This window comes from Choloepus didactylus, chromosome 12 (assembly GCF_015220235.1).
Source record: "Choloepus didactylus isolate mChoDid1 chromosome 12, mChoDid1.pri, whole genome shotgun sequence".
Classification (NCBI taxonomy): domain Eukaryota; kingdom Metazoa; phylum Chordata; class Mammalia; order Pilosa; family Megalonychidae; genus Choloepus; species Choloepus didactylus.
Genome location: NC_051318.1, coordinates 86319498 through 86343939, shown reverse-complemented (window position 1 = coordinate 86343939; position 24442 = coordinate 86319498). Strand labels below are relative to the sequence as shown.

The window sequence follows — 24442 nt, the reverse complement described above, 5'->3', positions numbered from 1 at the left end:
GTCTTCTCATCTGTTGGTTCTCTGTTCTGATTTATAGTCACATGGTGGGATAATAGCTTTGATTTATCACCAGATGTGTTTTAATTCCTCCTCCCTGTGTCTCCTTTTTTGCATGCCTGCATCCCTGCCTCCAAACAGATAGTTGGCTTTATAGTTTTTGCCTCAGGTTAATGACAGAGCAAGGGAAAAAGATATCCATGAGTTTAGGTCCTCAAAACCTGGTCCCTGGAAGGAGGTTGTCCTGAGATGGGGGGATGCCTTCCAGATCGAGATGGAGAAAAGAGGAGTAAAGAGGAAGTTGGTGAGGACTGAGACCTCAGTGGGCCCAGGGACAGGGACAAAGGCCCTGGCTTTGTTGCCAAAAGGAGCACTGGGGAGCACCTCAGAAGGGTGTGTGATTGAGGTGCAAAACTGACTTAGACCACTTTCTAAATGGAGACCCCTGCAAGCGGAAAAACCTGGGGAGGGGATGACTGCAGGATTACCTAAGAGGACATGCTATAGCCAGCTCATCAGGTATCTCTATGCTCTCAAGAGCAGCAAGTGCCTCTAGACTTGAAGGGGTCAGTGGGACAGGGTCATCGCACTAGCGACTGTGGGCTGATGGCAGAGCACCAAGGAGGAGGATGGACAAGTGAGTGGAAGGTAGTGGGGATGGGTGACATAGGACCAGAGAGCCCACCCCTTGACTTGGACACTATGGGTGGTGGAGGAGGAGTTCCAAATACAAATTAAGTTGTCCTTTAAAAATATTTGGGGATGTAAACATTTATGCTATCTCCTTTGGATATAAGGAAAAGATACCAATGAATCACAAAGTGTAGTTTGACAGGTACATATTCCCACGTGGGATTGAAGCAGCTGTTAGAATTCTATGGAGTATTAAAACTATTTCCATTTTGAACAAGTCCTCACTCTGATCGGAGAAATCTGTTGCTTTAAATGAAGGGCAAGCATGTAGAGAAGCAGACTGGTAAGAGATAATTCCATTTGCAAGAGAAGTCTAATCTATTTTCATGCCAAAGTGTAGAGGAGTTTTCACTTTATTCATCACTTCATTAATCCAATTTCAAAAGGAAAGGCTGGTACTGAAAACAGAGGTTATTCACATTTCAGACAAACTCCTTCAGCATAATGAGTGAGCGAAGCATTCAACTGTCAGATTTTGTTGCTTCTCTACCAGCTGGAGATAAGCACAATGAAGGTCATGCTATTTAATCTTACATACAGAGAGGTGTATATAGTTGGGGTTAGAGGACGAATTATTTAAAAATGGCAAATAATAGGTTTGTTATGCACCGGCGATCAGTTTAGAGTTTGGGATAATGTGAAGCAGTTCAATGATATCTATCTCCATCTTGTTTCAGCCTACAGAATGACTGACTGAATGAGAAAATCCATTGTAAACCGTAAGAAAGAGCTAGAGTCATAGATACTGACCATGGTTCTGTGGCAAAACAGAGGAGTTTGGAAGGACTGGAAATACTTCCACCCCAGGAATTTCCAGGACATCTGGTAAGTCAACAACATTATTGCAAACATTATGGCCAACCATGTGAGTTTTTGCAACAATGTATTCATTTTCCAAATGTTCCAGCTGAGAAAACCACACGGAAAGTTCCCACCATCTAGCAGATGGCTAATGGGGAAGCCAATATTTTCTGTGGAAACCAAAGTTTCTTCTTCTAACATTAGACTTTTTTCAACAAAGAGAACAAATAGGCATTTGTTTTCGTTTCCTAGTCTTTCACGCTCAGAAAGAGAATCTATTGCAAACTGTTCATTTATAAAGTGCAGAAGAAAATGACTTTTTTCTTAAGGTTCCAGAACTAACAGATTTTTAGACCAAGAAGCTTTTGGTGGTGTGAGAAGGACTACTACTTTCCTTATTTGGTATGAGTTGGAGGGGTTGGGGAAAATTTGAGCCTTAATTTTTTATTATTATCGTTGATTTGTGGGAATAAGAACTAAATAAATAAATGGGGGGATGAGTTTACTATTATCTATATGCAGATTGATGACTAACTCAAAGAAACTGGAGAATATGAATGGGATTTTGTTTTCATAGAAAATGAAACAAAATGAACAAGGTGAATTTGCCATGTTTATTTTGGGCGAAAGTGGTAGGAGGTGGCAGGCAAAAGATAAAACATCTGTTTTAGTAACATCCAGTGAATACTTGTTTCTAGTCTAGTTTCACAGGCTGTCTTTACTGTGAAAGGAAAGTGGGGTCCAGTTGCCTTAAAATATTTTACCTTCACTTGTAATATATCAAGCACCCAAGTAAATGCCTAGGAAAATATGCTGGCAATAAATACATTAAAGAGTGGGAACTTGTTATAAATATACATTTTGTTTGTTTGCTTTTGTTTTCTAAGCAGTTTGGGGAACCAAGTTGAAATTCCCACTTTTCCAGTAGTAACCACAAATGAGTGTTAAGTCCTTGCTTTCTGACTACAACCCTTTTATTTTGTTATTGATTTTGAGGCTGCTATGCAAGCATACTGGCATGTAAAATTGCACCTATTTTTAAAACAGGCTAGTTCACTCTTTCAGTGAGTGTTGATTAAAGCCACTGCAAACCTACTATGTACAAGGCAGTGTGCAAAGCTCTGCTGGAGACATGAGAATCTTACACTGAAGTTAATGGTGCAAAGGCATGATTTATTTCAGTGCATTGTTAATTGTATCAGCCTTTCTCCTTTAAACTCATTTGATGGTTGCTAGGAGTCTGGTTCTAAAGCCCGTGTAAGCTGGAGTCTAAGATGTTGTTGGGAGATGGCTAATAGGAAAGCATCTGAGCTGTGTGCTCTTTCCCATCTGAAGATATATTTTTGTGGCGTGGACTTTGGTTCAAGAGAGCCAAAAACTGTGCATAGCTCCTTAATCAGTGTGGTGGACAATGACCCCCAGCCTCCCACATAAAGGTTCCCATGCCCTAATGCCTGGAACCTACTGACCTGTTACCTTCCATGGCAAAAGGACTTCCCAGACATGATTAAGTTAAGGACCTTGAAATGGGGGGATTATCCTGGATTATCTAGGTGGGCCCATTGTAATCACAAGCATCCTTATAAGGGAAAGGCAGGAGGGTCAAGATCAGACAAAGAGATGTGCAAGGGAGGCAGTGTTTGGAGTGATGTGCTTTGAGGATGAGGAAGAGACCACGAACCAAGGAATGCAGGCAGCTTCTAGAAGCTGGAAAAAGGCAAGGGAACAGATTCTTCCCAGAACTTCCAGAAAGATCAGCAGCAGACCTGTTGACACTTTGATATTAGCCCGTAAGACCCAGTCTGGATTTCTGACATCTAGAATGATTTGTATTGTTTTCAGCCACTAAGTTTGTTTTAGTAGCAACAGGAAACTAATGCACTCAGAAATGGACTGATAATGACTGTCAGCTCTTCCAGAAGAACAAAGCCTGATTATACAAGAACTGTGACATAGCAAGATTTCATCTTCTTTCTCAATTCAGGAAGGGAAATAATTGCCTAGAGGGCTTCACAGCATCATCTCCACCCCTGAGGAACCAAGAGGCAAGGGGGGGAAATGGGGAATTCTGCTTCTCCTCCTGCTCTCTGCGGCCACCTTATTTGTGCAAAGACTTTTATCTCTTTCCAAATGAATTGGCAGCCTACAGCAGATAAGCACATGTGCTGTCCTCCTGAGAAACAGACCAGCGAAGATACAAAAGCAATTCTGGAAAAGGCTCAGCCGAGCATTAAAGGAGGACCCGCTTCTGATTTTAACATGACCTGTCTCTATGTCCAACACACCATCCAACAGGGCCGGAGGTGGCAGGACTTGGACTAAATATCACTGAAGTTCAAAGAATTTCTTTGAGTTCTCTGATGTCTGGTACTTTATAAAAAATCAAGATAATTCTGTCTGGTTTTGGATACCGGCGGACAGATATCAGCGAGAACAGAAATTGGGAAAAACAAAAACGAAATCATCTCACCTGTACTTAGGGATGAATCACCAAAGAGCAGGGAAACCCCTGGCGCTGGACATTGTCCATGACTCTTGCATGTATCTGCACAATAAACAGGAACAAGAACCTGTCTCTCGGTCCTGTTTGCACCAGGACTGGAGGTCGGTCCCCCCATCCTTCACTCTCACTGCATAGATTGGAAGGCTAAGAGACAGAAATTTTCCTGAGTCTAAACCTCCTGAATGCCCACAGTCGCTTCCTCTGCATTACTCCTAGGGAACCCTCCATCTGGCTCCCACATTCCTCCTATAGGAGCCAGTCACCCCAATTACAGTCTTTACCAAACCGTATGTAATTGTTTCATCTATATTCTCCTCCAATAGTTGTGAACAGCTTGGGGGCAATAAATGGTTTCTCACTCACTTTTATGAGTGTTTCTGGTTCCTAGTGCAGTGCTTCCCCTCAGTAAAATACTTATTTAGTATATGTTGATTTTAATTGTTGAAAAAGAAAAAATCATTTCCCCTCTCTGGGATTATTTAGCTTCTTCATGTAGCCCCTAAGGCTTGAACTTAAAGCCTTACCTGGCTCTTTCCTCTGCTTTCCAACCCATTATAATATTCATTGTCTGGTTCATGCTTTTTAAAAATTATTAGAGCTATTGTAGGTTACAGAAAAATCATACAGAAAGTACAGAGTTGCCATATACCAACCTCCTACACTCAGTTTTCCCCATTATTAACATTTGCATTAGTGTGGTAACTTTGTCACTATCAATGAAACAAAGTTAGTATAATTGTACTAATTACTGTAGTCCATAGTTTATATTAGGGTTCACTCTTTGTGTTGCATAGTTCTATTTTAAAAAATTTTTATTCTGGTAACATGTATTGTTTCGGTTTGCTAATATTGCTGTTTTGCCGAGCACCAGAAATGGATTGGCTTTTATGGAGGGGGTTTATTTGGTTACAAAGTTACAATCTTAAGGCCATAAAGTATCCAAGGTAAGGCATCAATAATAGGGTATCTTCATTGGAGAGAGTCCATTGGCATCCAGAAAACCTCTATCAGCTGGGAAAGCACATGGCTGGCATCTGCTTGCTCCCAGGTTGCGTTTCAAAATGGCATTCTCCAAAATGTCAGTGTCAGCTTTCAATGGTCATCTTCAAAATGTCTCTCTAAGCTGCAGCAGCACTGAGCTCCTTTTGTCTGAGCCTTCATAGGGCTCCAGTAAACCAATCAAGACCCATGCTGAATGGGCGGGGCCACATCTCCTGGAAATAATCTAATCAAAGGTATTACCCACAGTTGAGTGGGTCACATCTCCATAGCAACAACCTAATCCAAAGATTTCAACCTAATCAACACTAATACATCTGCCGCCACAAGACTGCATTGAAGAACATGGCATTTGGGGAGACATAATACATTCAAACCAGCATATATATACAACTAAAATTGACACTCATACTAAGTGTCAATTGCATTGCTAAGATTGTCACTAGAGTCTGGCTCCTCACTCTTTGTGCTTGAACTATTATAGTCAGATGTTTCCAACTACTCCTCACCCCTTGCATCTCTCCCTACTACCCCCTTGGCTATATTGACTGTTTCTGGGTACAAACCCCCAGACCCATTACTGGATAGCTGCACCATAATTACCCAGGAAGTTTATTACAAAATTGGTCCCATCCTTGGAGATTCTGATTTAACTAGTATGGTTTAGGACTCTATTTTTAATGGCTTCCTGGGTGATCCTTCCACATAGCCATGGGCTTTGAATGGGATTATGACTCCCCTGTCTAAAAACCTCCAAATAGCTCGAACAGTAATTATGAGGATTAGATAAATTAATATCTACAAAATGCCAAAACAGGGCATGGCGTAAAGTAAGTGCTATATATATTTTAAATGTAAGAAAATCCCAGTTGCTGAAAGAAGCAGTATTGGTGTATGCATGTCATGGACATACAAAGAAATTCTTAATTGTTATGCACTTACTAAATAATATAATTGGCACATCAAATTTCTCAGTTTGAGGTTGAGACTCCGATAGGTAGCTCTGTAGGAATCTATCTTATGAGGATACTTCACTTTGAAGCCCCTATATCTGCACATGAATTTTCAAACCTTAAGTCACTGGAGCTTCTGTCATATATTGTTGAAACCCAGGGAAGGTCCATTAGGCAGGTTTCCGGGATGGATTCTTATCAGCAGAATCTCCTCTGGCATCTGTGCATTTTTGGCAATAACACGCACTCCCTTGGGTGTGTGGATGGGGCGTCCTAGTGAAGATGTGGCTTGGTGAATGCAATTTGGGATACACAGACCCACAGAATTAATATGAAGAGATCCCAACAACAAGTGTTTATTCTCTGCCAGGCACTCTGCTAAATGGTTTACTTGTATGGTCTCATTTAATTCTCACGACAATCCTTGAGGTTGGTAGTAAATTATTCCCCACTTTACCAGGAAGAGAACTAAGGCTCAGAGGGATAAAGCAGCAGCCTCTAAAACAGGCAGTTTGCGAGTGGCAGAGCTGGAAATTAAGCCCAGGCAGTCTGACAACAGAGTCCCCAGCCCTAACCTGCTCATTTTATTGTCTTTAAAAACAAAAACAAAGACTTTATCTTTCAGAAAGACGGCATACACAACAGAGTACTATTTAAAACATATCACAAACTCACACATGCACATTTATAAAAAAGACACCTGTATAAGCACTAGGAAGTTTCCAGAAGCTTCTAAAGCTTCCAGAAAGCTCTAGAACCTTCCTCTCCCACACCACCTCCCTGTCCAGAGGTAACAGTTTCTAATACTTGTGATAAGCATTTCCGTGCTCTTGTGTGGTTTTATCTCCATGTTTGTAACCCCCAGCAATGCTGTCATTTTTTTTAACCTAGCTTTTGAGGCCCCACAGAGTAGATGCTCTGATCTCATTTCCCGTTATATTCCCACTTGAACCTCTGTAACTTCTGGTCAATTTATATGATCTCCAACATGCCAAATGCATCACTTCTTCCTCCTATTGCTTCCAGAAAATGTCTTCTTCCAAGACTCCCTGTCTCTAAATTCACCCTTTCTTTACAGCCTGCTATCCAGGGGTGCCTCGGATGGGTTTTTCCCTTAGGGGCTCTTCTACCCTGAGCTGCTCTAGGTCTTGTTTTTTTCTTACCTATATTATTCCTTCCTCACAGTGCTGTTTGATGCTGTTCCTTAATATATGTAAAACCTGCAAGTATTTGTTTCTATTATTATTGCTTTTATTCATCATTAATGTATTCATTCAACACATCCATCAAACACAGTGAGACATGAACAGAGCTAGGTTCTATATATACCACAGAAAATAAGATAGAAAAATTCCCTGCCCTCCTGGAGGTTGCATTCTGGAGTAGAGAGGCAGGTAATAAGTAGGCAAATGATAATTTCAGATTATGATAAACACTATGATGAAAATGAAACAGGATTGGTGGTTGTGAAGAAAGGGGCATATCATTTGAGCTGAAATGTTTTCTACTATCTGGGGTTATAAACTTCCAGGCAGAGAGAATAGCCAGTGCAAAGGCCCTGTGGCAGAAAGAAGCTTAGCATGGTGAGGTCAGGAAAGAGTGGGAGGACAAGAGGTCAGAGATATGGCTGTGGGCAAATCATGTGGGTTCTTACGGGCCCTGGTGAGGAGTTTGGAATTTTTCTAGATGCAACAGGATACCACTGTCGAATTTAAAGAATGAATGGATGTGCTCCAATTCACTTATGAGCCTCTTCCTCATATTATCTTTTAACTTTTTATGTATATGTCTTTCCTCCCTAAGCAGAGTGTCCAATCCTTGTATTTCCTTGAAATATTTGCCATCAATGCTGATAATATTGTTGTAAAACCCGCATGGCTGCCCGTTCAAGGTGGTTTTTAGCAACGTCAAACTTTTCTGAGAGTACTGAGGATACTCAAAAACCTATTAATTCAGTAAAGTTTCAGTTGGGCAACTGACGTACCTTTATGTAGTTATCACACTGTCAACAAATATGACCTACCTTGCAAACAACTCAAGGTGCCCAAACACTTCTTAGTTTGTTCAAAATCTGAAGTACGCTTTCCTGACAATTAGGGGCAACTTGATGAGACTTGAATTTCAGCTGACCTTTGTTGCACTTCTCAAAGCAAGATTTACAGAACCAGGAACGGAAACTGAGGTTTTTGATAAAAAGTGGCAGACAAATCCATTGCCTTTCTAGTTAAATTTCCTAGGGGCATTTCATCTCCATATGCTATGCACCTCCGAGAATTTTAAACAAGCAAAGCAACTGTTGCAAAGTGAAAATGAACCCTAAGCAAATTTATCAACTTATACAAAATGGAGACATGAATGTATAAGGTGCTGGGAGATCTGTAAATAACAGGGAGATCTTTTTTTTTTTCTCTTTTTTGACAGCTGAGAGCATGCATTTGGCATCGAAGAGCCCATGGGCATGGTCCTTAGATTGTTCTTTGTTAGCTAAATAAGCAATGATACACTTCAGAAGCTGAAAGAAAGATCTGTGGTTCTGTGCAATAAGGTAGGCCAGAAGCCAGCCATATGGTTGTTTCCCTCAGGCAGGATCTTGCAGGATCTGAGGTGTGAGGCTGTGGAGTTGTGGTGCTTGCGAGTTGAGATTAGTTATTAGACAGCAGCCCCAAGGCACCATTGCTTCTGGGGAAAGCACTGATGTCCTGATCACACTCCATTACTCCTCAACGTTACTAATGAGCCACATTTCCAAAAGGGAGCGTTCCCTTTAAGTACATGCAATTTTATACTCACCAAAATGACCCGCAATTGTACTTGCAAATGGATTGCACTTAAATGGCTCAACTGTCCAAGTAGATAGTCACTTGACCCTTGTGCTAGAGATGTTAATGACTCATTGCTCCAAGAAATTGTCTGGAAAACATGGGTCAGAGGATGCTTTAAAACAATTATGCTTAAAAATGTTCCCCAGAGATGGAGTTTTAGAAGAAGCACCAGGGTTCTAGTTGCCTGGCACTAGTTCTTCAAATGTAATGTCAATGGATATTTATTGAATGTCTGCCACGTTCCAGGCACAATGCTAGTTGCTGGGGATGCAGTGGTGTACAAGACAGAAGGGAGCCCTGCCTGCATGGAGCAGGGAGACAGAAAACACACGTGAGCACATACACACCCAAGTAACGGCATATATAGATAAAATGATTAGAAATTTGTATGTAAGGCCCATGGAGGAAACAAAAAAGGGGCTGAGATGGTAAAGCAAGCAAATAATCATGCAACAATATAATTTAGGTAATCAGAAAAGGTCTCAGTGAAAAAGCGACATCTACACTGAGACCTAAAATAAAAGAGTTTAGCCCTGAAAAGATGGGAGTGGGGAAGGTGAGAGCCTTCCAAGCCAAAGAGCAGTGGGCACTGAGGTGGGAAAGGTCTAGAGTGTTCTAAGAACTAAAAACATACCAGAGTGTGCAGACTGTGCAGGGGAGAAGGTAGGAACAGTACATTACAGGCAGAGGATCTGACCAGGCAGGAACTTGGCTGCCATCAGGAGACATTTGGATTTACTCTAAATGCAATGCAAAGCCACTGAAAGTTTTCAAGTAGGGGAATGATACGATCAGAATTGTGTTGGCAAGCATGAATATTTTCTCTGTATTTCTAAGTAAACCTGGCATATTGATATAACTTGGAGTCTTGACAAAACCGATACTATTATAAAGTTGATGAATTTCAAATTTTTTTTACTCAAACCATTCATTCTTAAGTATTTATTGAGTGTCTGCTATTACTAGATTGTAACTACAGATACATAGAGAAGAAGATACAAGCTTACTGCTAGGGTGGAAGATCACACAAAAATGGAAAATCTGAAGGCATGTGACACCGGCTCTCCTCGCCTGAAGTTCAGAGGATCTAGGAGTTTATAGAAGAGCATGTCCCCAAACTTGAGGGTCAGGAGAGATGTACTTAAGGAGTTGCTCTGTCTCCCTCCCAACTCCCCTCTCACCCTCTCACTCCCCACAGGATTTTGGATCAATCTGCATATTTTAATTCCTATGCAGGGCTAGAAAAGCCACGTATAAATAATGCAGAAGTTACTATGTATTTTAGTATTATTTTTGTGGTTAAAGGCAGTTATGTTCAGAATAACAAAAAATCAGGTAATTGCATCGAGACCAGCTCCTAGTGTTGCAGCTTGATCAAGTTACAAGAGCCCTTGTGACAAATGAGCAAAATGAGTGCCAAACTTCATCGTGAGAGGCAGGGGCATCAAAGCTCCCCACAGAAAAAATGCTGAATAATGTAGCATTAAAGAGGTAAACTGCTAGCTAAGACCTAAAGGTTATAGGTCTTACTCAGGGGAATTTTTAGTGTTACTTTTGATGACTTGAAATCTCTTTCCCTTACGTCGACTAGAAACAGCTTTCTAAGAAGCTAATAGATGGGTTTCCTGCTATCATAGTGTAAAACAGATGTGCCTAGGGCATGAAGACTTATTTTCACCTTTATTCTTATCTTGGTAAAACTGTCCGCTGACTGCATCACCTTTTGTCTGGCAGGGGTTTAGGGCTGCAGTAGTCAGCGGTAAAGCCAAATAAAGAGGGTGCGGTGCAGATACTTTGACTGCCACAAGCATAAGCCATTATCTTCACCCTGTGAAAAATTGCTTGATTTCTTCTCTTGATAAAACCGGAAATGAGTTTAAAAGCACTACTTAGAAACATAAACCTCAAATACCCAAGTCCTTACTTTTCTTCCTTTACCACTGGTCAGTGCCTTTGAGAATTGGGGAAACAGAAAAAGTAACTACTTGTAATGAAATGCACTGAAAGATGAATTGGAAGATTTCATTTTTGACCCACAGTTGATAGAAGCAGTATCTCTCTAGGGTTGATTCAATCAAGAGCCCAAGATGCTGGGCAAACAGAGAATAAAAGATGTGAAAAGAGTTTCATCAAGGCATCAAAGCAAATTGGGCCTGCCTGGTTTTCTGCTGGCTTTCCTTTACTCTGGACCTTTTAGAGTACGGACATCCATGTGATCACTTTCTCTGCTGAGGCCACGGATTCCCTGGCTCAATCTGAACATCTCAGAAGGGTGTCTGTACTCTCCACCCTAGCTCCCATCCCACCTTTCCAGCTTTAGTTCCCGTCTCACTTCCACTGCGTAGACCCCCTGTGGTATCCACCCCAAGCTCTCCATCTTCCTGCAGACTGTCTTACACTCAACTCCATGCCTTTGTTCCTAATGTCCTTATCACCCTTCATGACCCAATGCCAATTAATTTCACCTTGGACTTTCATTCAGTCTTCTCCATGACCAATTCAAATCATTACGTCCTCCACTCTGTTCCCATACCATTTTGCTTTTGTCCCCAGTTTTAGCATTTGCACATTCTTCTCTGTATTCTAGTGGTGTTTCTATCCCTCTGTAGCACATCCAAGGAACATTGACTGAGCATATTCTAATTGCATGGTTCCAGATTCCAGGGAAACAAAGGGAACAAGCCACACGTAGTCTCTCTTCTCTCAGAATTTCCATTCCTGTGGTGGGCGAATGACAATAAACAGGAACATCGACAAAGAAAATACTTACTAATTATGATAAGTCCCATAAAGCAAACACACAGGGTGCTGGGATCAGAGAGTATCTGGGGAGGGGAGAGTCTTCATTAGATGGGATTGGAGGAGCAGGTGTCTTTATAGTGGTGACCTGGGGGATGAGGAAATTTCACCCTGGTGGTAGGACGGATGGGGCAGGCAGAGCAGAGCATTCCAGAAAGTAGAATCAATGCAATTCTGAAGAGGAGAATGCTTGGCAAATTCTAGGAACATTCAGAAGTCATTCTGTGGTAAAGGGAAGGAGGGTTAGGAGATAGAGTTAGCAGGTAGGCAGGGCCAGATCATCTAGGACGTTAAAAGCCAAACACAAGGAGGTTGGGCTCCATTTTAAATGCAGTGGGAAGCCAATGAAGGACTTTAAGCAGGAAAGTGATATTGCAGTTTTCAAAGATAGTATAGAAAATTGTTGACTTGAAATATCTCTTCATAAGAATAGGGCTTATTTACTTCAATTGAATATTAATTTTTTTTTCTTCAGTTGAAATATTTGCAGAACATTTGTAGACTCAGTGAGTAAGACTAAAAAACCATGAAAAATAAAAGCATACTGAATTCAAAGTTTTCATGTTTATTGTCTTAGCTAGCTTTAACGGACTCCTTCCTACCAATCTCTGAGAAGGTTTTGCTAAACAAACTTCTAGTCTAAAGAGAACCTTGGGGAATGGGGTGGCATGTGTTTGTGCCAGTATGCATACCTCTTTAATTGAATTCACAGAATAAACTTTATGAAAAATGACTAGCACAATAGCTTGTTCTTGTAATTATACCCTCCTCCCTTCACTTTACCCCTTTTCACATCCAGGATTTCCCCTCATAAATGTAAGAAATCCTTTTTTGGCTCTACAGGAATTTGCACATACCCAAGAGTACTAATTGTACTTTTTACAGATTTTTTTTTGAGCTCCGGATGCCTTTGCTGGCCTTTGCCCCAGTTGGGATGAATAAGCAAAGTTGTGCTGCATTCCCACAGAGCAGTTAAAGAGAGGAGAAAGAAATGCTATGGGGACAGCAAATTTCAACCCCAAGTTTTGGAGAGGACAATGACCAAAGTTTAACTCCGTTTGGAGATACCTCTATTGCACTTCGAAAAGTTTTCTGGTAATAATTCAACTTGAAATAACACAACAAGTTTATATTGGTAGCCACCTATTTGTAGCTAAAAAGACTGGAAATAGTTCACACAATGAAACCCAGCTATAAGGCAAACTGACATACACCAAATGTTCGTGATAGATCCACCTACTCTTCATAAACAGAATGGGATCTGCAGCAGTGGGAGACTGGCTCATTTCTAATTTTATTCTATTTTATTGACACTCATCCTGATTAAACTGGGGATGGGATAAAGGTCTCAATTAACTTAAACATATCACAACTCTGGGATGGGTTTCTAGATTCGAGGTCCTCTGGGAAAAAATGAACTCTTCAATTTAACAGATGTGATTCATGATGAAATTTATCAGGCCATTGGTCTGCTGGAATTTCTAAAATTTCAGAAAAATAATTTTTGGAATGATGATCACTGCAAGAGGTGAAATTATTAAATGTACATTAATAGCCTTTAAGCATTTTATGAAGTAATCCTGTAAAATCGAATTCTACCCAAGCTCCACTATACTCACTTTATTGGCAACATTTCATCTGTGGGTTGTTGTTGAGACATTTTTACTGTTTACCAGATGGGGTAAGATTTTACATAACTTAAAACATCTGCTCTCATTGAGTCCAATATGATCATCTATTTATATTTTTGAATTATATTATTCATTTCCTTTTAAATGATCATGCAAATGCTTTCAGAAGGACAAGTTTACATGGTATTTGCCAAAGACATTTAACTTTTCCCTCTCTCTTTTTCTTGTTTATCTTCTATTAGGATAAGCCATATTGTGAGTCATAGATACAGTGAAATATTTAGATTTATCTCTTATTTTGAAATATTTGATTTTATAAACTGTTGTTTATGTCACCTCTGCTTTCCTGTACACACCTACATGTAATCATCTCAATATAAATATAAAATACAGAGAATCATTTTAGATCATGCCTAGGGTCTCACATGCAAAAAATGTCTTCAAAAAATACTCTAGGAATAATGCTGATCCTTGGAGAATGGGAGAAAGTACAGCTATGCAAAATAAAACAAGAAAACAGGACTGTTTACTTGGACTTTGAACAAGCTAATAATAAACATTACTATAGTATAATTTACAAAGCACTTTTATATGCAACCATCAAAATTGGGTGTAGATGTTGCTACTGATGTTCCCATTTCAAAGATGAGGAAACTAAAGCTTAAGGACATTTAGCAACTTGCCCAAAGTCACAGGGGCAAAACCAGTGGGGCTCAGACCACCGTCTCTACCTCCAAGAACCTCACTCTTTCCACTACACCTTGGTCAAGCCTGAGTCATTCAACCCCTGGAAAGCGAAGCTGGCAGCAGATGTATCTGTGACACTAAGTCAAGGAGGGAAACTCCTTTGTTTGTGACTGGAACACAGTTGATCAGGTGGACTTGGTTAGTCAGCTCATGGGTCAGAGTGACTTTTCTGGGTTCTTCCCCAGAAACCATGAAAAGGTTAATATGCAAATGCTATAAGTTTTGCTATATTTGTCTGATATAGGCCTCAAGGAAGAGAGGTATAAAGACCAGCAGTGATGATAGAAAGAAAAAGAAGACCCAAAATTGTTAGTGGAGGTTAACCTGCCTTTTTCAGGGGTCATGGGGCCAGGTTTCCAGGGATGATTGGCCTGTCCTCCCTGACTTGTAGAAAGAGGAATGAATGTGGCTCAGGGGATTAAGATTATAGGATGTTCCCCAATTATGGGCTCCTGGAAAAGCCACTTAACTTCTCAGAGCCTCAGAGGGGCTCACAGCAAACTTTCAAGTTCCAAAATTTGCTTTTACATCTTGTGACTAGCTGGTCTGGACACTGCCATTCACACAGGACAGCTTGGTAGAGTGGATAAGAACTCAGACTCTGGAGCCAGAACTCCAGGGGGTACACCTTACCCCTATCACTTACTACCTGTGCCATCTTGGATAAATGTCAACTTTGTTTCTATACAATAATGATCATTATACCTTTTTTTTTGGAAGGTATTGTGTGTGTTAAAAAAGAAAATAAATATAAAATGCATTTTTTTTGGCACATAGAAGGTTCTCAACAATGTTTTGTTTTCTTCATTAAACTTTAGTTTTTGTTTTAAAGACTTCAGGACCAGTTTATTGTCATGATAACCTGACACTTAGGGCTTCTCAATCTTTAAAACATTTCCATTTTTTCATTTTTTATCCTTGATGGTCTTTCTGGCTCTGTCTTCTACATTTTGCTGATGGACAAGAAGATGTGTGTTTTATCCTTTTTAGTTTGTTTTATGAAAGCAATACCTTGGTTGAATATGCCTTTTTTTGTTTTAAACTATACTCTCACCACATCCCCACAAATCCCCCCAAATTGCAAATCTGTGGACTAATAATATTTGAATCATGATGCTCTGGAAATGGTACCCTACTCTTGTCTGACAAATACAAATAACTGGCGATTCTGATTTGGGGCAGGGTGGAGGGGGATTCTTCCTTCATAAATGATGAGGTGATCTTTATAAATAGGCAGTTTTTAGTATACACCTAAAAATTACCCAAAACCTCAAATTTGCATAAAATTAGTCCTGCTCAAGAGCAATACTATCAAACTATTAATAATGGCAATGTGTAATACACCCTTGAAAGCCTGACTAGTCTACAGTTCAGTCCCTATTCATACTGTCCCGTTAAAAGAAACAAATTCCAGCAACCAATGAATTTTGAAATAAATCTTTCACCTGCATTTCTTGGCCTGTGAAAGGTAGTTAAATCCATCATCCAGAGCATCACTTATGAAAGCTCTGATATTTCTCCTCTCTGTTTCCATCACACACCTGAAGCTGCTCTGGAGGCTCTTTCTCTGCAGCTCTAACTTAGGACAACTTCCAAACCCAGTGCCCCAGTGTCTGACACCCCCTGCCCCTCATCTCCACCCACCCCTATTTCTTGGGACATCTCTCCAGCTCTACAGACTCCCTCTGTTTAAAAGCAGGGTGGGAGTAGGGGGTTAGCTTGAGCAACATCAGGATTTTTTTTGCGGGGGGATAGGGGAAAGGCTGTGAACTTGTATGTAAAAGGAAATTTTCAGTCATGCCACAATAGCCATAACTTCATAATTATAACTTGTAACTTAAAGGTAGTTTCAAATATATTATCACATTTCCTCTTCAAAGCACCCTATGGAACTCTCACTATGCAATATTATTCTCAGGAAACTGAGACTGGAAAGAGGTGCTTCCTTGGCTGAGGTAAGTGAAGAGGCAAAATTCATACCTGGGTCTTTTAACTCCTAGTCCTGTGCTTTCTCCCTGTCTGTCTATCTATTGGGCTATTGATCTATCAATCTATCATCTATCATCTAATCTATCGTGTATCAAGCTATTGATCTATGGGTCTATCTTCTATCGTCTATGTATCTATCTGTTGAGCTATTTATCTATTGATCCACCACCTATTATGTATCTAATCTATCTACATCTAGCATTGATCTTCCATCATCTCTCATCTGTCAATGTATCCACATATCTATGTATCTATTTACATCTATCTATATCCATCATCTATCTTTCTATCAACTCTATGTAACCCAGTCTATCCATTGTTCTCATCATTGCCTTGCCATACCCCTTTGAACGGTTGTATGTAACTCATGGTCTGCAAGTAGAATCCAGAAGGCAGTAGTCAAGGGTGGCTGACATCTTCCCACTATGTAGTGATATGTGCCAAACCTTATGGTCTACACCAGTGAAGGTGCCAGTGCTTTCTAAAGGGTCAGAGTAACCAAAGGGAAATGATCAGAAGGGAGGACCACAAGCGGAGAAATATAAGCAATGAGAAAATTTTATGGGATAGATCTGCTATAAAATTTTATTGTCACTTATCCGTAATTCCAACTTGCCTGAGTAATGCATCTGGCTCAAATGTAATGCAATAAAAATAAAATGAAATAATTAATTCCCTTTCCACAAGTGGAATTCTAAAGTCAGTGGAGATGGAGTTTTTCTGAGTCAAAAAGTCATTCAAAATACAAACATATTATATCAAATTGTTGCTATTAATTAACCATTCCATTCAAAGTCCTCTCTTGGGTGGAGATACCAGAGGTTTAAGAGATTCTTAAGGCCTTCTTGAAAAGTCAGTAAGATTGGATCCTTATCCCATACTGGCTGTAATCGTCATCCCAATTATCCTAGTGAAAATTATTTTTAAAATATATACTTTGGTTAAGCATGAAATAAACAGAACAGTAAAATTCATTTTCCTAGGTCAGAAATCACAGACTTTTCCTTCAAAGGGCCAGAGAGTAAACATATTAGGCTTTTTAGACTATGGGGTCTCTGTAACTACTCAACTCTGCCTTGGCAGCTTGAAAGCTGCAATGGACATAAATGAACAGACATGGCTGCAGTTCAAAAAAGTTTATTTACAAAAACAGGTGGTAGGCTGGATTTGGTTCACAGACTGTATTTTGCTGACCCCTTTCCTAGAAAAAACTGAAAAAATCAGGAGATGGGTGTGCTCCTGGGAGAATCTGGGCTTTGGCTGCACTTAAAATGAAAGATAAATATCTAAAGAAGTTGCTGAACATGGATACATTAAACTATCCCTATTCATTAACATGTATCGATATTATCAGCTCACCTTTCCTTCTGTGTGCTTTCAGAAATCTATTTAGTCTTCTATTACAAAGAAGCAAAGTTCCAGTTCTCCTCAGTGCTCTGCTTTTGCCCTGTAGGGAAATGGAAACAGTTGCAATTGGAAAAGCAAATAAACTCCCTTACCAAAGTTTTAAAATAGAAAGTGGAGAAATAAAAACTTCATTAGTAACCAGTACTGAGCCCTGGATGCTCATTGGTTTTGAAAGGGCCAAATTGGTGAACAAAAAAGAATGCATCAATCTTTCAGAATCAATGCAGCGCTCTGCAAATAAAGCAAACTTTCCATTTCAACCCCATTCTCTCTTCATCTGCCTTAGAGAAATCAGAACCTCCCTGAGTTAAACTACGTTACATGCCAGGCGAAGATTCTTAGTATATAGATTCTTAGGAAAATGACAACCACAGTGCCGACTTTAGAAAATGTAACATAAAGTCCATAGAGAAGCCTGATAAATAGTTTGGAGCTAAGCAGCTGCGAGCTGTCGCCTTCAGCACCTGACCTCTTCAGATGCTTAATAAAATAGCCTACAAAGTATTATTCTTTCATCAGTGCCAAGAGGCATTTGTAGAGAGATAAATAAAGCTGTTTTCCAAAATGGGGACTATTCTGGTGTGCCTATATTGAAATGACAGTTTCTTTATGGAAGAGGAGATGGACAGGAAAACACCAACCAGGTAGTTGCCCCTGTCCCCACCACCGGTAGAATATCTATAATGAGATTCCAAATTAGATTGCTGAACCTCAAAGACAAGGTGCTTCACATCTGTGAGATGTTCGGCTTGACTTTATAATGAGTTCACCGAGCAGAATGAACCACACTTGAAATCAAATGCTTTGCATGCAGGATGAAATAAGTGGGGATCAATCATAGTCAGGGAAGTAGCAATTGCACTGAATATAATGATACACTGAGCCACGGAAGAAAAAGAGTGGGAATCAGAGTGTGTGAAAGAGCCAGTTCATGGGTAACATAAACGGGCAACACTTGTGCCATGTGCTGGCCTGAAGGGACTGTACTGCATGGTTGGGGGAGAGAAGGATCTAAAGCTCACCCTATCTATCCAAACAAATCAACGTGCCAAGGAAGCAGCCATGAACTCTTCTTACGAAGCATTTCTGAGTGTACTGTCTCCCAGGCTTTTACCTGGGGAGCCAAAAACTTAGTCTCTGCAATGATATTGTTTTGCTTTGTACACAGCTTAGATTCTAGATGAAGCCAGGCATAGCCCACCTATTGGGTGACCGAATGTCAACAAATGCCTGGGACAAACCTTGCCCTGGCTGATGAGCTGCAAAGGAATGGGAGGCTCCTGGGAGTCAGCCCCACCCATTGCACGGATAGTTCATGTGCAAAACCCCTGAGATGAGTATTTGCAAAAAGCTCTGTAGGCTGGCTTGGCCACCACCCCAATAATCCAGGGCCTTTTATCCAAGCCACTCTGCCATGATTAGTACACCTGCCAGGGCCAGGGCTCCCCCAAGGTAGGGGTCGGCTGTTGGAAGTAATCAGGGATGCCCCAGGTGTGATCCGCCTCTCGACTCTCAGAACCAATATCGTTACGGGTCTCACTGTCTGGCGGGGAAATGTCACTGGAGGCCTCATTAACAACAGACAGTACAGAGAGTCATAGCATAACTTCTGGCCTTTCTGCAAGATTTGAAGCTTGCATTACAGAAGGTAGAAAAAGAACAGGTGTCATGACTTGTCTATGTCTTTTTTCATCCTGCAACTGTCACTCACAGGGTTCCAAACAGAATGAAAAGAGCCGAAAGGAAGGCCAGTGGAGTTGCCAGGCCTGGGAGGTCATGCTAGCTTGTTGCAGTCATTGTTTTTAACTGAAAAGGACAGTGACCCAGCATCCTTCTCTCCTACTTTCCCTTTTAAGATTCTCTTTGGATTCGATGCAGCCTACTGGCTGCCAGGCCTGGGTCAGGACTGGCTATGGTTCTGCTGCTGGCCTCAGGTTGCCTTTGGGGGCCTCAGAAAGTCACAGGGGAGCAAGTGAGTGGGCTGCACTCTCTCTGTTCCTAGCTGTGTGTGCTAATGAAAGCTGTCTGCTTTGAAGGGAGAGGGGAGGCTGGCCCATCTGGTGCTCTTTGCTCCCTGGTAAGATGACAGGAATCAAGAGGAGCTATGTTTTAGATAGCAGGTGCTAGCTGCTGCCATGTAGACCTTTTCTAACCTCACCTTGCAACACAAAGCCGTGTTTCCCACCATAGCAATGGACTGGGAATAGGAGTGATGTGGTGGAAGGGATTCAGAGTCAGACAAGGTGGGGACACGTAGTATAAAATTACAAAGTTGAACACTAATATGTGCATCTACCAGAGAAGGCATTTCCAAGACTGCTTGATCAATTAACTTGTTCTGGTCCATCTCCCAAGATTGTTATTCTTGGGGAAACACCAAGGATTAAATGGTGAGACTAAGCATCTATGTTTATTACATGTACATACAGAGGTACTATACTTCCATGTACTTATAACAGATGCATGCACACACCCACATACACAACAATAGCCATTGCTCTAAAGAGGACTATTATCTCTCATTCAGACAAGTACAAATTGATCCTAAGTGTCCAAGGGCAGCCCATAAAAAGAGGGGCTATTGTTTGCTAGCTGTCTCCCTCTCTCTCCCTTTTGAATCTGCTCCCCTCCAGTTCATTGAATTGTTTTTCCTCATTCTTAGACTCTCTTAGGAAAAATTCCATGCATTTTTCTAAGTTGAATCTCATTGTGCTATTCTCGCCCATATTCTAATTCCTCCGGGAAAGACATGGCTAGAATTCTTGTGCGTGTGACTGATAAAGCCTTTAGAAAAAGAGATAATGAGGCAGAGACCAACAGAGACACAAAGAATATCCAGCCTAGACAGAGCACAACAACGCTGTCATCTCTAAAGAAATCCTGTCATTAATATGCTGGGGATGGGAGTCCCTGTCTGAGTGGTCAGGCAGGCGGGTGGCATTTTACTGGGTCCCTGCCGTGTTGCAGATGACTGTCCCAGCCACAAAGGAGAATTATGTGGTTGCGAGAAGGGCACTCTAATAAAAATAAGAGGAATGGAACAAAAAGTACTGAAAATACGCAGAAAGAATTTCTGCTCAGAAACACCTGGGTAATTGGGTATGTCGCCACCTGCGTGCTGCAGTGACAGAAACAGCCACATCCTGGAGAGGTTTGTCTGGTATGGCCCAGTGGGGGAGGTGGCCCTCGAGTACCAAGACAAATTTGCATCTAATAGAAAAGGGGCTAAACATAGATGTTCTGCAGATTGGAACAGGGAGCGAGTGAAGCTACCGGAAGAGGTCGCGATCTCTTCCACATGCTCTGTCTAAGCTTGGGTTGAGCTTTCTAGCAACGTATGCTCCCTTTCCTGTTAGTGAGCACCAGAAAAATTGAGGCTTTAGGGACCAAACGCTGCCTTAACTTAACCACAGGGGCATCACCAAGCCTTCCTTCTTAAGATGTGGTATCTGAAGGATTTTCTGTTTGCCAGTAATTCACATCAGTGTGTCAGTTTATTCTCTGGCCCTTTCCACTTGGCCAGTCAGTTCGAACACCATATGGCAGCTGGTAAATAAGAGCCGTGGGCAATGAAGTCTTCCAAAACAGCTGTCTTGGATGGTTCCCCATTTAGATGTGATGTCGTCTGCTTGCCATCATCTTGCTGGCTCTGTGGTTCTGCTTTAATCCATGCTTCTGGCCTTTTCGTCCTTGGCAGGAACTTCAGACTCTGGGTATTGGATACAGCTCCTCAGTTCCAAGCTCTGCTTCCTTTTCTGTTTTCCATGTCTCCATCTATTCACCTGGGACACCTTCGATGGCTGGTATGCTCTTCCCCTCTGCCTTTATACTCTGCTCCCCTTGACCTCCACCCTGCACCTACTACCCCTCCCTATCACCAAGGGAGGGCTCTGATACAGCCATCCAGTGATGACAGTTCTCATACTGATCAAGGACAGAGTATGGTTGAAATGATTTCCCAAAAGTGATGAAGTAATTTTTACAAAGCTAAAATACTGACAGGAAAGGAGAAGGCAGGTATAGAGAAGTTCATTGTCTTTAATTACTCCACTGTCCTCACCTGGCGCTGATTTTGTCCTCCACCTCCAGGGGACACCTGACAATGTCTGGAGACATTTTTAGTTGTTACAACTGGGGCAAGAGAGGGGTTGCTACCTACATCTAGTGGGTAGAGGTCAGAGATGCTGTTAAACATCCTTCAGTACCTGGGACTTATCAGTCCCAGAGAGTCAGTAATGCCAACGATGAAAAACCCTGAATTACCCTAACCACGACATTGTGTGGTTTACATCTGGTAGTTTAGTTTGTCTAAGAAAAAAAACAGCAAATGGATGCACTTTTCTTTTGATCAATCTTGGCCTGTGGGCTATCTACTGACCTTTGCAATTCTGGATCATTCATTTTGCCATCTTCTTTTTTTTTGTCTGAGAGGGAGGATTATACCATTTCAATCTGAAAGAATGAAAGAAATTTCCAAGGGTTTTCAAAGTTTTCAGTAGCCAAAGAATTTAACTTAAACATGGAGAAAATCATAAGCAATGGTTATTTTCCCTAGATGCAATCAGCCCTTTCAGCTCTACCGTGTAAAGCTTGGGTTTCTAGTCAGTGTGGGTCACTCTGAATCCACTAGGAAGTCAATAATCAAAAGTTTTGGTTATTAGGCATAAACTCCTCCTCATTCCCTAACTCAAAAGTACATCTCAAAATACTGCTCTGATTTTATTGGCAGAAAGGTTTTGCAAGCAGGGCTAAGAAACTTAAATACTTGATCTATTACATATAAAAGAAGGAAGTGATTACGAGAAAACAGTGAAAACCCATTCTTTCTTCTCTCCGTTTCTGGCAGAAGAGATACATCCTCCTGAAGGCTCCTACCAGTGTCCCTGGTCCAATCTATTTCAATCTCCTTGGAAATAAGGTCTTTAACAATCTTGGAACCTACTGGAATTCTCCAGGAAGCACCATTCTAATTAGTGAAACTTTAGAAGCAGTCTCATAGTATTTGAGAATAACAAAATAATGCTTACTATCACTGCTATATCAATACTCTCATGAAAGCAAATGCAATAAGACAAGAAAAAAGTGTATGAGGAAATGTATATATATGGAAAGTCAGGTGCAGTAAGAATGGCTGACTCCAGAGATGGATAAAAGGGAAGTTTGTTAGTACTCACAGGTCCTGGAACAGAGAGGAGTGGCAGGAGGCCTCGCAGGGCCACACAGGGAAACATGTCAGCAGTACAGGCAGGCAGAGAGCTCATCCAAGTGGGCAGAGAGCAAGAGGATATGGTGGACCTGGGGATTGTGCCTTTTTAGTATTACATGGGTGGGGCAAAGTGGCTTGTCAAGCAAGAGTGGGGATTGAGGAATTTGTATTTAACAGTCATAGTGGCATGGATCTAGGTAGGATACGGGAAAGAGAGGGAAAAGCTGTTTATCTTGCATCAGCAGGTGTCAGCTGTTGTCACTGAGGGACCTAACAACAGGGTCTGAGATGCCGGGGCATCATGACGGAGCAAAAGCTCCTATTTTCTTTTAATTCACTACAAAAAGAAATCAGTCTATTTTGAGTTTATCTTCTTTGGCTCATCCCTGAATTGGTTGTTCTCCAGTCTTATATGCACAATGCTTTTTTATTCTTACTCCACATGCTCCTTTAAGGAAATTCATTGCCTCTCATAGATCAGTTTAATATATAAATTAAGAGTCCGAATATATATCTGAGATACAGAGTCTTCTCCTGAACCACACACTTTTAACGTCCACTTCTTTATTAGACAGCACCACTTGCATGCCCCAGAAGCATCTCAAAGTCAACATTTCCAACACAAATTCACTATCTTTCCCTATAACTCTGCTCCTTTTGTATTTTTAGGGCTCAGTCAGCCCTATAGGTGAATAGTGCCAAGGCTAAGCCATTTCTCCTCTTTCTGTGTTTCCTGTCGTGGGAGCCCAGCATTCACTCTCCCACAATCCTCAATCCTGGGAGCCCTTCGAGGTTCCTCAATCCATAACCACTGTGCACGGACCCTTTGCAACTTCATCATATCCATCCATTGCCTTAGTTCAGGCTTCCATCACCTCCAGCGCTATTGTAATAATATGTCATTTGGCCTCCGTCTTGGACTTTTCCAGCATATTGCATTCAGAGGGGCCATTTGAAAAAGGAAAATCTAATCATTCTATTTCCAGACTTGAACTTTTTCTGGAGTTCCCAAAGCCTTTACAGGTAAAGCAAAAATGAATTGAAATAATACAAAATGAATTAGCATAATACAAAACACCTTCCGTTGTCTGCTCCTGTACTAACAGCTGCTATGTATTTAGCAACATTTATTTAGCACTATGAGCCAGGCACATGCATTTGCATGTATTTAATTTAATCTGAAAACAACCCTAAAATGAAAGCACCGTTTTTACCCCCATTTATAAATAAGAAAACTGAGGCACAAAGCCTTGAGGGAAGCTGCATGTTTGGAATTTGAACCCACATGGCCTGATTCTAGAAAGCAGAAAATCTCTCCCCCCACCTCACCCCCCCCCATCCCCTTGCAGCCCCCAGAAGAGAACAGATGCTCAGAACAAGCCTTTTTCTCTTTTCTTTTTTTTGGTCCTCAGTTGCACAAAATTGGTATGGTGTTTCTTTTATGATACATTTTCTGATACTTATGATATAGGTTGCCATACATGTGTAATTCGTTTTTTTAAATAACATAATAAATATCCCTAAACACCACCTGAAACATGAGTTAAGACCTGGCAGTAACTTAAACTTAAAAATACGATCCATCCATTTCATTTCCCTTCCCCCTACCTCCCTGAAATAATCATTATCCTGAAACTTTTTATACAGTTTTGTTGTAGTCATATGTATTCATATATATATATGGATACACACACACCTTATTTTAGATATTTTTCACTTCAAAAAAGCTATCATGATGTATGTAATCTTTAGGGACTTAATATTGCTGATTCATCTATATTATTATACTCTGACCACTATGTAATAAACCATTTTATGAAAATACTGCCTTTTATTGATCCAGTCATCAGTTGATGGGTATTGGGTTGTGGCCAGGATTTTTTTTTTTTTTTTTC

The 24442-nt window shown here is 40.9% G+C and overlaps 1 long non-coding RNA gene across 8 annotated transcripts in view; it reads left to right on the top strand.

The window, feature by feature from the left end:
* Positions 1-24442, top strand: part of LOC119506949 — a 233622-nt gene that overhangs the window by 47952 nt on the left and 161228 nt on the right. For all 8 annotated transcript variants that reach the window (XR_005211074.1, XR_005211076.1, XR_005211075.1 and 5 more), the window contains one exon: positions 1368-1515. This is a non-coding gene — a long non-coding RNA (uncharacterized LOC119506949). The remainder of the gene's footprint in view (positions 1-1367; positions 1516-24442) is intronic.